The 14235-nt window shown below is 34.4% G+C and overlaps 1 protein-coding gene across 1 annotated transcript in view; it reads right to left on the reverse strand.

Moving 5' to 3' along the window:
• LOC129002030 (sodium- and chloride-dependent transporter XTRP3-like) overlaps nucleotides 1-11490 on the reverse strand; it is a 47321-nt gene extending 35831 nt beyond the window's left edge. Inside the window, exon 1 of the mRNA XM_054429528.1 lies at nucleotides 11307-11490. The gene's annotated coding sequence lies outside the window, so the exon portion shown is untranslated. The remainder of the gene's footprint in view (nucleotides 1-11306) is intronic.
• Between the last annotated feature and the right edge of the window lie 2745 nt (nucleotides 11491-14235).

The raw sequence follows: 14235 nt of genomic DNA on the forward strand, positions 1-14235 counted from the left end.
TCGAGAAAAGGACGTGAGGGTGGCAAAACACTAAAGAAAATTGACGTCCGCAGGTGCTCTAAAATCATAAGCTTTAAAATGACACTTAATTCGTAAAAATCGGTTAAGTATCACAGCTGAAAAAGAGTGTTAAAGGGAATAGTATATTTCGTACCTAGGGCCGAAAACGAGGTTTTGCTGGCTCGAGATAGTTTTTAATCGATCGAGAGCTGCAAAACCATTTTCGGTCCGTGGTACGAACACTATTTTTCACCACACTACTACTATTTACAATTATTTTTTTTAACAAGTATTTATTTACAATCTATTCTATACTAGAATAATAAGTAAATTTTATAACCATTTTAACATGGGTTAGTTACACTCCATCAAGTGCACTAACATACAAAACTTTTAAAAAGTTTAACTAAAAACGATTTGGAAGGTCTATTGGATTAACTCTTTTGAGCCTATATGTAGCTTCACTATTGTCGAGGAGGTTGACTGCCAGGAAATTTGGATGGGTTTCTAATTTTCTTTGGTATTTTTCACTTCGTTTCTTTATTTCTTCTTTAACATAGGGTAATTTTGTATCTTGATGAATTACTTTATTTGTGACAAACCAAGGTGCTTGTAAAATTTTTCTCAATGTTTTCGATTGAAACCTTTGAACTATTTCTATGTTTGAGTTGGAAGTGGTTCCCCAGAGTTGGATACCGTAGGTCCAAATAGGTTTCAATATAATTTTGTATAAAAGTAATTTATTTTCAACAGATAATTTTGAATTTCGACCAATGAGCCAATTTAGTTTGTTTGTTTTAAAATTTAAATGAAGTCGTTTGTTCCAAATGTGTGAATTCCATGTAAGCCGTCTGTCGAGATGCATACCAAGGTACTTAACTTCGTTGGATTGTGGAAGCATGACATTATTCAATGTTACTGGGGGACAAGTTCTTGTAGACGTAGTAAATGTAACTTGAACGGATTTTTTTCATTTACTTTAATTTTCCAATTCTGTAGCCACTGAGACAAATCGTCTAATGCAGCCTGAAGGTTTGATGATGCCAGAATAGGATCCTGATTTGATGATAAAAAAGCGGTGTCGTCTGCAAATGTTGCAACCGTAATACCCTGAGTACTTGGAAGGTCATAAGTGAACAAAATATACAAAATAGGTCCAAGAACACTGCCTTGTGGTACACCTGATTCAATTTCATGCACATCTGTAACTATATCTTGATATTTAATTTGAAAAAAGCGTTTGGACAAATACGATTTCAACACTCCATAGTATGTATGGGGCAGCAAAGTTTTAATTTTGAACAATAATCCTGTGTGCCAGACTTTATCAAACGCCTGGGCTACGTCCAAAAAAGCAGATGAACAAAAACGTTTATTTTCAAGATCTTCCTTGATTACATTCACTATTCTATGCACTTGCTCAATGGTGGAATGCCTTCGGCGGAATCCAAACTGATGGGAAGGCAACAATTCTTTTTCATCAATTATAATTTGGAGTCTTTTTAAGAAAAGTTTTTCAAAAACTTTAGAAACCACAGGAAGAAGAGATATAGGCCGATACGAGGATGCTTGATTTAAAGGTTTACCAGGTTTCGGAATAACAACAATTTGTGAAACATTATTATTTACAATTATAATAATGAAAACAGATACCTAGTCAACGCAACTGGTTATGTGAAGAAGTAATTTCAGAAATCAGCAAAAATCTATCTATCTATCTATATATTAATAGGCAAGCATGTTTCTTTAAAACCTTTTTTCTCAGGTCGTGTGCATCGCAGAAAAAATCTACGCATACTGTTGGAAAGATATTTTCCTGTAGATGTGCAGAATGCCTCTAAATATTAAAATAGGCTAACAAATAAGCACAAAAAATTAATTTGAAAACTTCAAAAAATTAACATGGAGCATATGGGTTGCCATGATGGTGACGAAATAACAACAAAATGTAAACAGAAAATCAAAACAAATGGAAGAAATTCAAATCACATGTGTTATTTACAGTGTGGGGAGAAAATAGAGAAGTCTGTACATTAATTATTTTTGGTCGAGTTTCGACCACAGGACGACCACTAGTCTATATATTAATAGGCAAGCATGTTTCTTTAAAACCTTTTTTCTCAGCTCGTGTGCATCGTGGGGTAAATCTACGCATACCGTTAGAAAGCTATTTTCCTGTAGGTGTGCAGAATCCCTTTATAAATTTAAATAGGCTCAAAGATAAGCACAAAAAATGTGTTTAAAAATTTGAAAAAATTAACATGGATCTTATGCGTTGCCATGGTGGTGACGAAATAACAACGAAATATAAACAGAAAATCAAAACAAATGGAAGAAACTCCAATCACATGTTTTATTTATACAGTGTGGGGTGAAAATAAAGAAGTGAGTAAGTTTACATTACATATTTTTGGTCGAGTTTCGACCACTGGACGACCTCTCGTAATAATAAACAGTTGCTAGGCAACGGTGAAAATAAAACGATTCTTTTTCAATGTTATGGATACTGTTTGTGTAATTAATATGCAGGTGGACAGCTGATTTTGCGGCCCCGGGATGTAAAAACCTGCTCGGTCCCAAAATTACGATGACAGCTGGCATGGCCAGCAAAACGTAACTTTTAGCCACCAATTAACGTATGTAATACAGCCAAAAACATAGTGTGGTGAAAAACCATTATTGCAATAGGCCTATACATAACGGTCCTTGAAAACAGACTGTGGAAAACAATGATTTAGAAGCTTCTGTTCTTTCAAACTAGCGAGATGAAAGTTTCATTTAAGATCAATCAGTTGGAGGGAATCCCGCAACAGCTCTTCGGCTCAAGAACAGAACGTGACAAGAGTTGCTAAACAGCTGACGATGTTACAGAGCTGGGGGGGGGGGGGGGGTGAGGGTGGATAACAGTAGAAAAATTGTCAAATATGTAGATATCTGAGACTGGAATACACCCGTTACTGAACCCCTTATTGATATTATAGTCTATAATCATACTAATATTATAAATGTGAAAGTTTGTGTGTTTGTTTGAAATTCAATCACGCATTTACTGGTCATATTGGGCTGAAATGTGGCATGCTGATAGCTCACATTCCCGATTAACATATAGGCATTCTTATATCAAAAATCCTTTCGGGCTCCGCCCCAGTGGCTCTAGAGATTCTCATATTAGCCTTATGAGCCTTAGTGAGTATTCATATACAAAAGGAACTAAATAATTTTGTCAGCTGATTCAATTAATTGGTTCTACGATATCTTTGACTATAAATACAACTAACTTTTGTATCCAATAGTCAATGATGATATTCAATAGCATTTAAAGGTTAATGTTTACCAACAGGGTGCAGCACTATTTTTTTTCATTTATGCTAGCTAATATTGCAGGATCAAAAAGCTGTGATACACGCTTTTAATTTAATAATTCGTGATATTGTGGGAATGCTTAATAATTTATTTAATTCTATTGCTTAGGTGAAGCGGTAAAATATTTTAGCTTTGGTAGATGTGTTATTATAGCATACCGTAAATTTAAGAAAACAAATTTTTTTCAAACCGTATCCTCCCCCTTTGCAAACACAAAGCACAAGAATAACTGCAATAGGGCCTAATCATTTTATCCTTATACGCCAATCCCGTACGAAGAACGGGTACTCTACTACTATTGTATAACACATTGTAGAATGTATTAATTAATTAATTTGTACATCTAACCTCATCTGCTTCTTCTATTTTTGTAAAGGTATATAGTCAATATGATAGCATCATAGATAAATCATACTCCTAGCATCCTCTAATTCTAATACAAGGCTGCGGCAAGACCTATGTTGCTACACCTCAGCCCCGGTCTACGAAACAGCTGTTGCACTAATTTATAAGGAGCTTATCCGCAATATTTTATGTATACACGATTTTTATTATGTTATTACCATAATATAAGTTTTCCGCAGCGATGTTGCCACACCAACGCCAAAAGTATACCGTGGACACTGAAATAGTTCTGGCCAGATAGCACAATGTTCATATCTTGTTTGATGCGAGGGTCTCTTCATCCACTACCCCTAGACAATTATGTAGGTTACATAAAATTAAAGTTACACACAACAACCCCCTCCCCTTCTGAATGAGAAAACTGCGGGTGCCCTTATTATTACACATAATATTCTATCTACTGTGATACATCACCAAGATCGTAATTTGCAAGGTCAGTTTCAGTGACTTAAGAGGTTCACTTCGTCATAATGTCGCTGGACACATTAACAAAACGACGCAATAATACAACTGTCACCCCCCCCCCCCCAAACAGACCAATGTTGACAGGAATATATAAATCAACAGCAGTCAAGAGGTCCTTAACAACCTTCTAAACTGCAAGTTTGGGAGACTAATTCATTTTCCCAAGTGTTAACTGTGGTAGTTAAAAATGTAAACCGTTATGATCGTTGTTTTTCCATTGGACGATTGTTTATTGATTCATATTTTAACGTAGCAAAAGAATATAACATAACTCTCAAATTATTACGGGAAATATTTCCCTTTAAAATATTTAAGAACCGGTAAGACACTACAATTTGTTTCCTTATTTGTACTGTCCTGATAGCCTACAAAGAATAATTGCAATAGAAAAACTATGTTTGGATGTGGAAAATCCAGCAACTCTTTAATAATTAATTCCACATTCTAATCTTCAATTGTTTTATATTTACTAGCAACTATACCCGTGCCATGCAACGGGATCAGTATGCAAAAGAGACGATGTTGGTTCTTTGAAAATGCCTTAAAATGGTTTCACTCCTAACATTTAATATATAAACGAAATTGAACTGTATTACTTAACTTGATAATAGTACGTTTTTGTTAACTCAGACTGTGAACAATTAATTAGGCTACCTAGGATACAAAATCAATGATAGATTTAAAGGTATGATCAAATAATATGTTGAATGGTTTGACAGCTCCATGTTAAATAATGTTTAATGTTAAATATTGTTTACGTTCGGGTGAGTGACATCATCCTTGTAATACGCGAAGGCGATTTCTACGAACCACTTCTCCTCCGGAGTGGACAATAATGGACGGATTTTTACAAAATATGTGTCAAAATTAAGTACTTTTTGTGTAGACCTTTACCAATTCCTGTAATAAAAGGTCTCGGGCTTTGCCCCACAGGCCATCATAGTCCCAATGTATTTCTTATGAAGAAAAGATTTTGTTTACTTTTTAACAGACGAATAATTTGTATTAATTAATTACAGCTGTTCATAGTAAACACATGATACATTCAAGAGCGTTTATTTACATCTTACTTCATTTCAACAACATTATTGTGAAACCTTTATTGTGAAAGCATCTTTTCAGAAATGGTGGACGTTAAGGACTTGAACTTCTTGCTGAAGGTGGTTGCGATGATTGTGAACATCGTCATCTTTATCATCTGGGTCTCCTCAGATCGCGGCGGAGTCCCAGGTTCATCAGGAGGTGTCAGAATTGGAGGCGTCCGTATTGGTGGTGTTAGGTTCTATCCGGGTTATGGGACAAGCACAGCTACGTTTGTTCTCTTCCTCCTCGCCAACTGCGGGTATCTCATCGTTCTCTACATCTTCGTCGCGCTCTACTTCCTGGACGAAGTTCCTGGGCAGTGGGCTCAGAGGCTGTTCCTCATCATAGGGTTCATCCTGTTCTTCATCGTCGGAATCGTCGGCGTCATCGACAGTTCAGGCGGACACTCGACGTTAAACGCAGTATTATGCATCGTGATGGGAGTTCTTCTCCTGGTAGATTTCATCAAGCTGGAACGCTGTTTCTAGAGATTTCGTTGGATTGTGAGTTTACTTTTTGTATTTTGTTTGCTGACGTGTTTGGGTTGGTTGAAGAAGTACAGTGAAAAAAATAATTATATAAAATGTGTATCACCGAATTTCAAATGTAGATCTGTGTTGAAGAACTTTTGAAGGAAATTCATTTTACAAAATATATAAATAAAAGTGTTTAAGAAAGTTTGAAGTTATTTTAGTTGGATTTATTTTAGATACCATTTTAGGTAGGCCTACTATATAGCATTGACTACTGGATAGTCAAAGATACTAGGTAGGTAAAAAAAGTAAATATTTACCAACACAACATAAACAAATGAAGATTAAATTAAACATATGCTATTTGTTAGTAGGTAATTGAAGGATGGCGTGATAAATACCCCCGCCGCAGCAAACCTGCCGACTAAGCGAATTTCCATTTGCCTGGATTGATTTTCAATCAATCTATTAAATTAACATTTATGTTTAACGAGTACCTAGGTTAGCTGCTACAGGTAAACTAATAAAGTGTGTAAAATATCAATAACTTAGTATGAAATAAATAAATCCGCCAAGTTTGATCAAAATATATCCATAAACAAGCCAACTAAAAAATTGTACAATATTCTTCATAAGAATAACATGGCAATATTAAATTAAAAATTTTTGGAATTTTCTTCGTAATCAATAACGGTCTTGTTCGAAAACCAAGATTCTTCTAGAGTTAGAGTTAGGTTATTTATTACTCATGAGACCATGGTACCAGCCACTGATAGGTCAAGAGAAAGATCTCCCCGTCACCAAACATTGTGTACACTATGAGTATTATGCTAAAATATCATAGAAGCAATCGCTTACTTCTTCAGATACTACGATCACTTTTGGTATTGGCAATGCAAAGGCATTCAACAGCAACAATCGCAGTATATGGAGCGGAGCAGGTGGAAGCGGTCCAAAATGTGGGCCAGGTCCAAATTCACCAAAATTTTTGGGGTCGTTTATAATAAACGTCTCGTCTCGGCGAGAGTGTACTGTAACCTAACCTAACCTAACCTAACCTAACCTAACCAAACCTAACCTAACCTAACCTAACCTAACCTAACCTAACCTAACCTAAAGCTGCATGAAACAATCACAGCTTAAACAGTACTATTAGGGCTAAGCAGTACACTCTCGCCGAGACGAGACTGAGCAGGCGAGGGCAAACTATTCGGAATTCCTTCCCCGCCCGCCGGGAGAAATATCGTACCTGCTCCAGGTAGAAAGTTGGTGAATTTGGACATTAGAAACGACCCCAAAAATGTTGGTGAATTTGGACGTAGCCCAAAAGGCCCGAGTTATGAAAGGCCACATTCCCCGCCACAATTAGTATACGAATGTGTTATCTTTGTTTCCCTTGTCCGTGGTGACGTAGCCTCCGCTGCCGCTGCCGAATGTGCCACTCTTTCCTACACATTTTCTCTCTCCTCTCGAGGTTGAATTTATAGTGGCGCTTTAATGTAATCACTAATCAGCCAACATTTTCATGAGTTGTCAACCTAATTTTTTTCTTGATATTTAAGTTCTAGAATGGTAAATTAGGTTATAGTATGATAAGTGGCAAGGTACAAGTTTGATTGGGTAGTATGTTTTTTGAATTGCTTAATAATGTGCCTTTTAGTTGAGTATGAATACAGTATACTGCCATCAGCCAGAGGGGAGTGACGTTATCTATAGAGACCCTATAGGTAGAGTGTGGGTCTTAGCTCCTCAAGGTCTAGAGTGAGTTCAAATTAAACAAATTACCAATGTATTTTAGCAATGTGATAACTCCACAACAACCGCTTTGGGCTAGAGTCTGCAATGATTTAAAATTAAAGATCGGACATAAAAATAAATAACTCAGCTAGTTATTTTTTTTTATATTTACGGACTGTTCTAATATTCGTGCAGTATTTAATATGTTTGAACCTAGTAACTGTTTGACAGTAGTTCTGTTAAACTTTGTAGGTTTGTTCTTTGTTACCATGGAGACCAATCAATAGTATTTACTTTTAAACTCCCAGAACTTTTACGCCCGCGGGGCAGAGTCCTAGGTCAATATCGAAGCGGGAATAGTTCTATATGTATCCTCCAAGCTGTAGTTTATTTTAGTCAAATTTGAGCACAGTTGGTTCAGTAGTTTGATCTCATACAAACTCACACACAGACAGACACCACCTCTTCTTTATAATAGCATAGATAAACATATAATAGTATACAGATAAATGGTTCAGTGATTATATTAATTACGTTTATAAGCATAACAAAATCATTCGTATAATTTACTACAGTACATTTATAAGATAAACACCCATTTCAAAGCCTCCAAGAATAATTTAGCAAGTTTAATAGTTACGTTTTACATATAACTCGCGAACTACGTTACGTATTCATCCTGTAAACGGAGGAAGGTGAATCCGTGAATTTTAACAGATAAACCTGTCCCGAGTGGATAACATGGCGCGTGAGAGGAAAACACTTTAAGTTTTCCGATTGTAGAACGCTTTCATAAATACAATCTCACTTTATATAAAACTAAAACTTGGTTTTCAAAGTGATTAAGGTTAGGATAAAATTTAACTAACTGTTTCAATCGTGCAGTGTTTACACATTGTTGAACAGCTGTTTAATTTAATATTGCTTGAGCCATAAACATAACCTTATCAAGTGCAGTTTTACTAAGGTCAAAAGGATCAATATCCCACGCACAACACTTTTAGGTGCTTTTAGTTTCAAAAACATTCACAGAATTTCAGTTTCAGTAAAACTGCATTTGTCAAGTTTATGGCAGTACTTTTCAATCCCATAGGTGTTTTACAAGAAAATTTAATGCAGTACTAAATCAGGTAATAACTGGAGAAGTGGAAAGTAATCTAAATTATAACACTTAAGTCAGTAAAGTTTTCAATATGTGCCTTTGCCATCTTGGTTAGGAGATTGAAATTTTCTTAAAATATTTTCTAACCATTTTTAAGAAATCTAGTTAGTTTCAAAACTGTCAGCGCATAAAACCGATTGTACAAATATCTACGTGGGTCACACTCTGTAATATCTTTTGTCAAAAACAACCAAGAAAAAATTGTTACAAGAAATTACAACAAGAAATATTCTAGAAAACAAATTGGCTAAACATTATAACATTATACAAAATCAATATTCAATTTATAATCTGAATACACTACCTACTAAACCTACGCCACCTACTATCTTAATATACTAATTTGCATTATTGATAATAATTGTGATCGTATCTACTGTAGTTTATAATCGATTTAGAGATGAAGACTAATTCAGTAAGAAACAAACATGGTAATGCTGATTTATCCCTGTGTTGGTTTAGCAGCTCGACTTAGGGATATGTGTTTAATTAGTTGCACAAACATTGAGTTGCAAATAGAACCCAGACTGATGCGAGTTCTTGGAACAACTTTGGTTCGTGTGTTGGGACCGTATTATAAAACGTAATACGTATTACTGTATGTACCATGAAAAATAATTAAATATACCATGATTAAATAATTATTTAAATAATATTTAAATATTAAATATTATTTAATGGTAATGGCATGGTATATTTAAATAATTAAATATACCATGATAAACATTCGCTTTCTCCACTCACTTATACTATATGAACATATATATACAGGGTGTCCCACGAATAGTTTAGACGTTTGATTCTATATTAGCCCATTTATGCACATCGAAAGCTTTGAAGTGTTGAAATTATTTTGTAAAAATTTCAGTTACATAATGTTTGTCGAATCACATTGCTGGAATTACATTTTTTTCAATTTTCTTCGTTTAAGAATTACTTTCTTATATTATTATCTGATTTGTTTGCTGCAGTATTGTCACTATTGTTGAACTGCTGTTTGATTGACGAAATTCTTTAACTGTTTCTGTGACGTCCGAAAAAATATTCCATGAACAACTCTTAGATTTAGCCATTAAAAGTCATTCTTTGGAACTTTATATTAATCAAAACTGCCATTGAGAAGGTTAGAAATGGTTCAAGAAATATTCGTCAATCAAACAGCTGTTCAACATTAAGTGTAAAAACTGCAATGCACTAAACAAATCAGACAATACCTTAAGAAAGTATTTATTAATAGGAAGCAAATTGGTAAAGCTTACCAGGCGAGTAACTTACGATACTGTACATCATACTACACAGGTGCTTTTTCAGCCGTATTGATAGGCTGGAAAGTTGCCCTTTGCCATGCCTACACACGGAAAAGTAACGGTTAAACGGTATGTACTTTAACCTAGAATATAGGTAGTGTCCCTGTCCATAGATGATATAGATCATTTAACAATTTGGTCCATGTATAATTTAAAGAAGAGTAGACTTCATGCAATGAATTTAGGTAGATGGCTTGCAAACGCTAAGTGCTTACAGTACTTTATTTATCACAAACATTTTTTTTTGTTGAATCTGAATTAAATGTAATTTGGGGTAGACACAGAGCAAAGTTTTGAGTTGTTTAAAATTTAAATTATGAGACGTGTGTTGCCCTAGCTTATAAGTTTTAGAGGAGGGCTTTTATTAAAATCTCGTTTTAATCTGTGCAAAGTTGTATTAAACAGAGACTTTTTGACAGTTTGTTAATATATCAAAAGTTCTTGCCTTGTTGCACAGTATAGGGCCTAACATTACACGCAACATGTATAACAAAATAAAAATAATATACCTACCGTTTTACAAATCCAGTTTTCGGTTACAATTCCAGGTTATGTATATAATTGAATTAATTTATAATAGTGGTTTTTGTTATTCATTGTCTGTTTTGTAAACCAACTTGGCGTAAAATGTCAAATAAGCATTCCAATCTGCATTGGTATCAGTGATTACATACTAGAAGAAAATAACACAATTTAAGTAATTTTAATCAAAGATTGGCTTGCAACACGCCCGAGTAAAATAAATTGCAAATGCTATTAATATAAGTTGATCGTGTAAGCACGTTACCATGTAAAATAAGACATTATATTCATTTTTTTCCACAGACTTGATTGTCATTTCTGAGCTTTCAATATCAATGTTCTCTGTGATTTATGTCGTACTTGAATAATCAAAATTTCTAACATTATGTAATATTTTGATATCGATATTTGTTTTAATCGATTTGCCCATAATTTGTTTTTATAAATATTTAAGAACGTAATGTAGATTAACTTGACTAATAATTTTTTAGCAATTTATTTTATTGAAGTATGACAAACATAGTCATCAGAACCATCTTAAATTAATTATATTTTTTGATCGTAAATAGCTTATAACTGACAATCTTTAAAGGGTTGTCACAAAACTTATACGAAAATTTACCGTGAATGCATTTAAAAACATCTAAATTATTATAAACAAAATGACAATTGCAATAAATTATCATAAAGATACAAAAATAAAATACGTCCATAAAATACGACCATTTAACCACGTAATCGATGTCCCGTGCGGGGTTCTCAAAAATTACCAAATTGAGTCAGGCCTACCTGTTGTTTAAGCGGACCAACTTCGGTCAAATCCGGAATCCAAAATCAACAGGAGAGCCGAAACTAGGGTCAAGGGGGCCGGGGGCAATTCAAAAACCACCTGACACGATAAAACTTACAACCGCGAACATTGTCCGAGTTATGATAAAATCAAACGAGGTAACGTTGATGACGACAACGAGAATCGGGCTCGACTGCCACCCCCGATCAATAGAGGCCTCGCCGCCCCTCGCCGCCTCTTGCCGCCTCCACTCGCCGCCCCTCGCAGACAACATGCATAGACACACTAGATACGATAAACAATGTTACATATAATTGCAATTGCACCTTGTGCACTTATGCTTTGTAACTCTGATACACATTTGGTCCCGTTACATTAGTACAGTGAAGTCATGCTTTAGTCTTGGGTCCATTTTAGTGTCGATTACTTTGAATTCTCAAACCAACGTTGAAAAATTGACGTTTTTAAACTCCAAGTTAATTTTTTAGCTAGAAAATTAGCTACAAAATTAGTTAGAAAACTAGTTAGAACTGGTTTAGAAAATTAGTTGGATTTTTAGTAGAAATTTAGCTTGGTAAAACTAGCGGAAACTGAACCTTTTTTGGAATTTCAAAGATGTTTCCAGATAATTCTTTGAGTTCGAAAATCGTAGTGGTTTTACTGATTCCAAAATTCAAAAAAGCAAGGAAATAAATTACTGTACCCTAAATTGTGGACACATTACATAACCTTTTTCAGGAATTTTTATTTTCAATAGTGATTTTTTATAGCCTACGTAGGCTACCCATAAAACAACGGGAAAATCGATTTTCACAAACTACGGTTTGAATGATTTTGATCTCAATTTAGTATGTTGTGGTACTCTTGTCAATAAATAAAATGGTTACCTCAAATGCTGTAAACAAAAGTTATTGAAGTGTTTGTGATTTTACCCATAAAATATCAATACAGTAGTTACTCCCACTTTTAGATTCTTCTTGCTATGCAGGAGTTTGGACATTTCTGATGATTGTAGAAAAACTATTCGTTTAGGCTTACACGTTAGTTGTTTTTTGTCCGGTTCATGACGTCACTGATTTGAGCTCTACCTTAAACAAGAAGATACGACGTTTTTTTGATAATTCACAATATTATGTTTTCATCCGTTCTTTTCAAACCCTTTTACACTTTTATTCGGAAATTGCGTTTGAGAATTATTAACTTGTACTAATCAACAAAATATCAAAAGTAGATTAGATTAGTCAGTTCATGTAGTTGGGAAGATTACGTGCCGGAAGCGACCGTGCCAGAAGCGACCCAGCAAAAATCGTGCCAGAAGCGACCCTGGTAGTAGTGTGAGTGCCACTAGCGACCCATTGTTTGATAATGGATTTTACAATGTTTAGTTCAAATCGGTGTTAATGGCTTATAAACAAATCCTATTCTTGTTATAGTAATATGTACCAACTGGAAGAGCCCAATATTCACCTAAAGAGCTGTTTTAGCATCTCTAGTTCCCAGCTGCTAGCATAGACTCAAGTTATGTGTGGTAACTTAATCAAACAATATTTCTTGAATTTTTATCACTTTATAAGAGCCAATACAATCAATTAACTTATCTTTTCTTTATTTTTAAATTCATTATCTAAATATGTAAATATGAGATGGTGGATGTGTGATTGTATACTACTTAATCGCACGGGAACCACTCAAAAGATCTAAATAAAACTTCACATGGAGATAGTTTATCAAATGTAATCAAATAATGTTGATTTCAGTAAGTAAAATACTATGTTACAATACTTTGTTAGTACAAATTTTATAATTATGCCATAGTTATGTAATAATATACTGTCATAGTCATTAAATATGAAATCCCTCTCACATAGGCTACTGCCCGTGCGTAAGAAATTTCCTCTATCAGTAAATAAATAATCTAAATTGAAAAACATATAGATATTTATAAAACATAACATGACAGTTAATTGGTGATAATTTGATATAAATATTAAATACCCCCGCCGCAGCAAACCTGCAGACTAAGCGAATTTCCATTTCCCTGAATGGATTTACACTAAAATGTCTCCTTAAAATTATCACATTTATTCCCTATTTAAATAGAATCAGTTTAAAACATACTTAGGTTTGCTGCAACAGGGAGGGTAAAAGTGTTTTTTATGTAAAATGTTAATAGTTAGTAAGAAATAAAAACATTTTCCAAATTTGGGCAAAATATGTTTATAAACAAGCAAACTACAACAGTTTACTTATTCTCCATAAGAATAACATGGGAATTTTAAATTTACAATTTTTTGGAATTTTCTCCGTAACCATTAGGCGCATTATAACGCTTCAATATACTAAATTATTTGTTTTTTTAAGCTCTACAAAATAGTTTCGAAAGAAATTGCAAAATTTTATGTTTTTTGGGTCAAAAATGGGAAAAACCCATTTTTACCCCATAACAGCCCCCATAAACCCCCGTTCCCATGGTCCGATCATGCTGGTTCGCGAACTCGTTCGAATAAACGTAGGTTTACACGTTTGTACCAAATTTCATCAAAATCGGATCATTTTTGCTCGAGTTATCGCGCTAACGGACACTTATATATATATATATATATAAATATATATCTAAATTATATACAGCCGCATATGTAACTCACTGGGGGATACAAATTCTAGCCCACTTCTAGATGAGCTAGAGACTTGAAATTTTCGGTGTTTTGTAGGTCTAGTGCCCAAACCCCCGGGAAAATTCCAAAAAGTGACATTTTTAAATTTTAACCCCCCCGAAATTAAGGGTTTCCCCCCCATGTTATTCTTATGGGGAATAACATTAAAAATGTCCGACTTTGGTGTGCCCATCCGAACGGTTTAGAAACGTGCTAGAGACTTGAAATTTGCGTAGTATTGTACTATGGGATCTTAAATTAACGGTGAATTTTA

Source organism: Macrosteles quadrilineatus, unplaced genomic scaffold (assembly GCF_028750875.1).
Source record: "Macrosteles quadrilineatus isolate MER2022 unplaced genomic scaffold, UCM_ALF_1.0 Scaffold_9__3_contigs__length_116548681, whole genome shotgun sequence".
NCBI lineage: Eukaryota > Metazoa > Arthropoda > Insecta > Hemiptera > Cicadellidae > Macrosteles > Macrosteles quadrilineatus.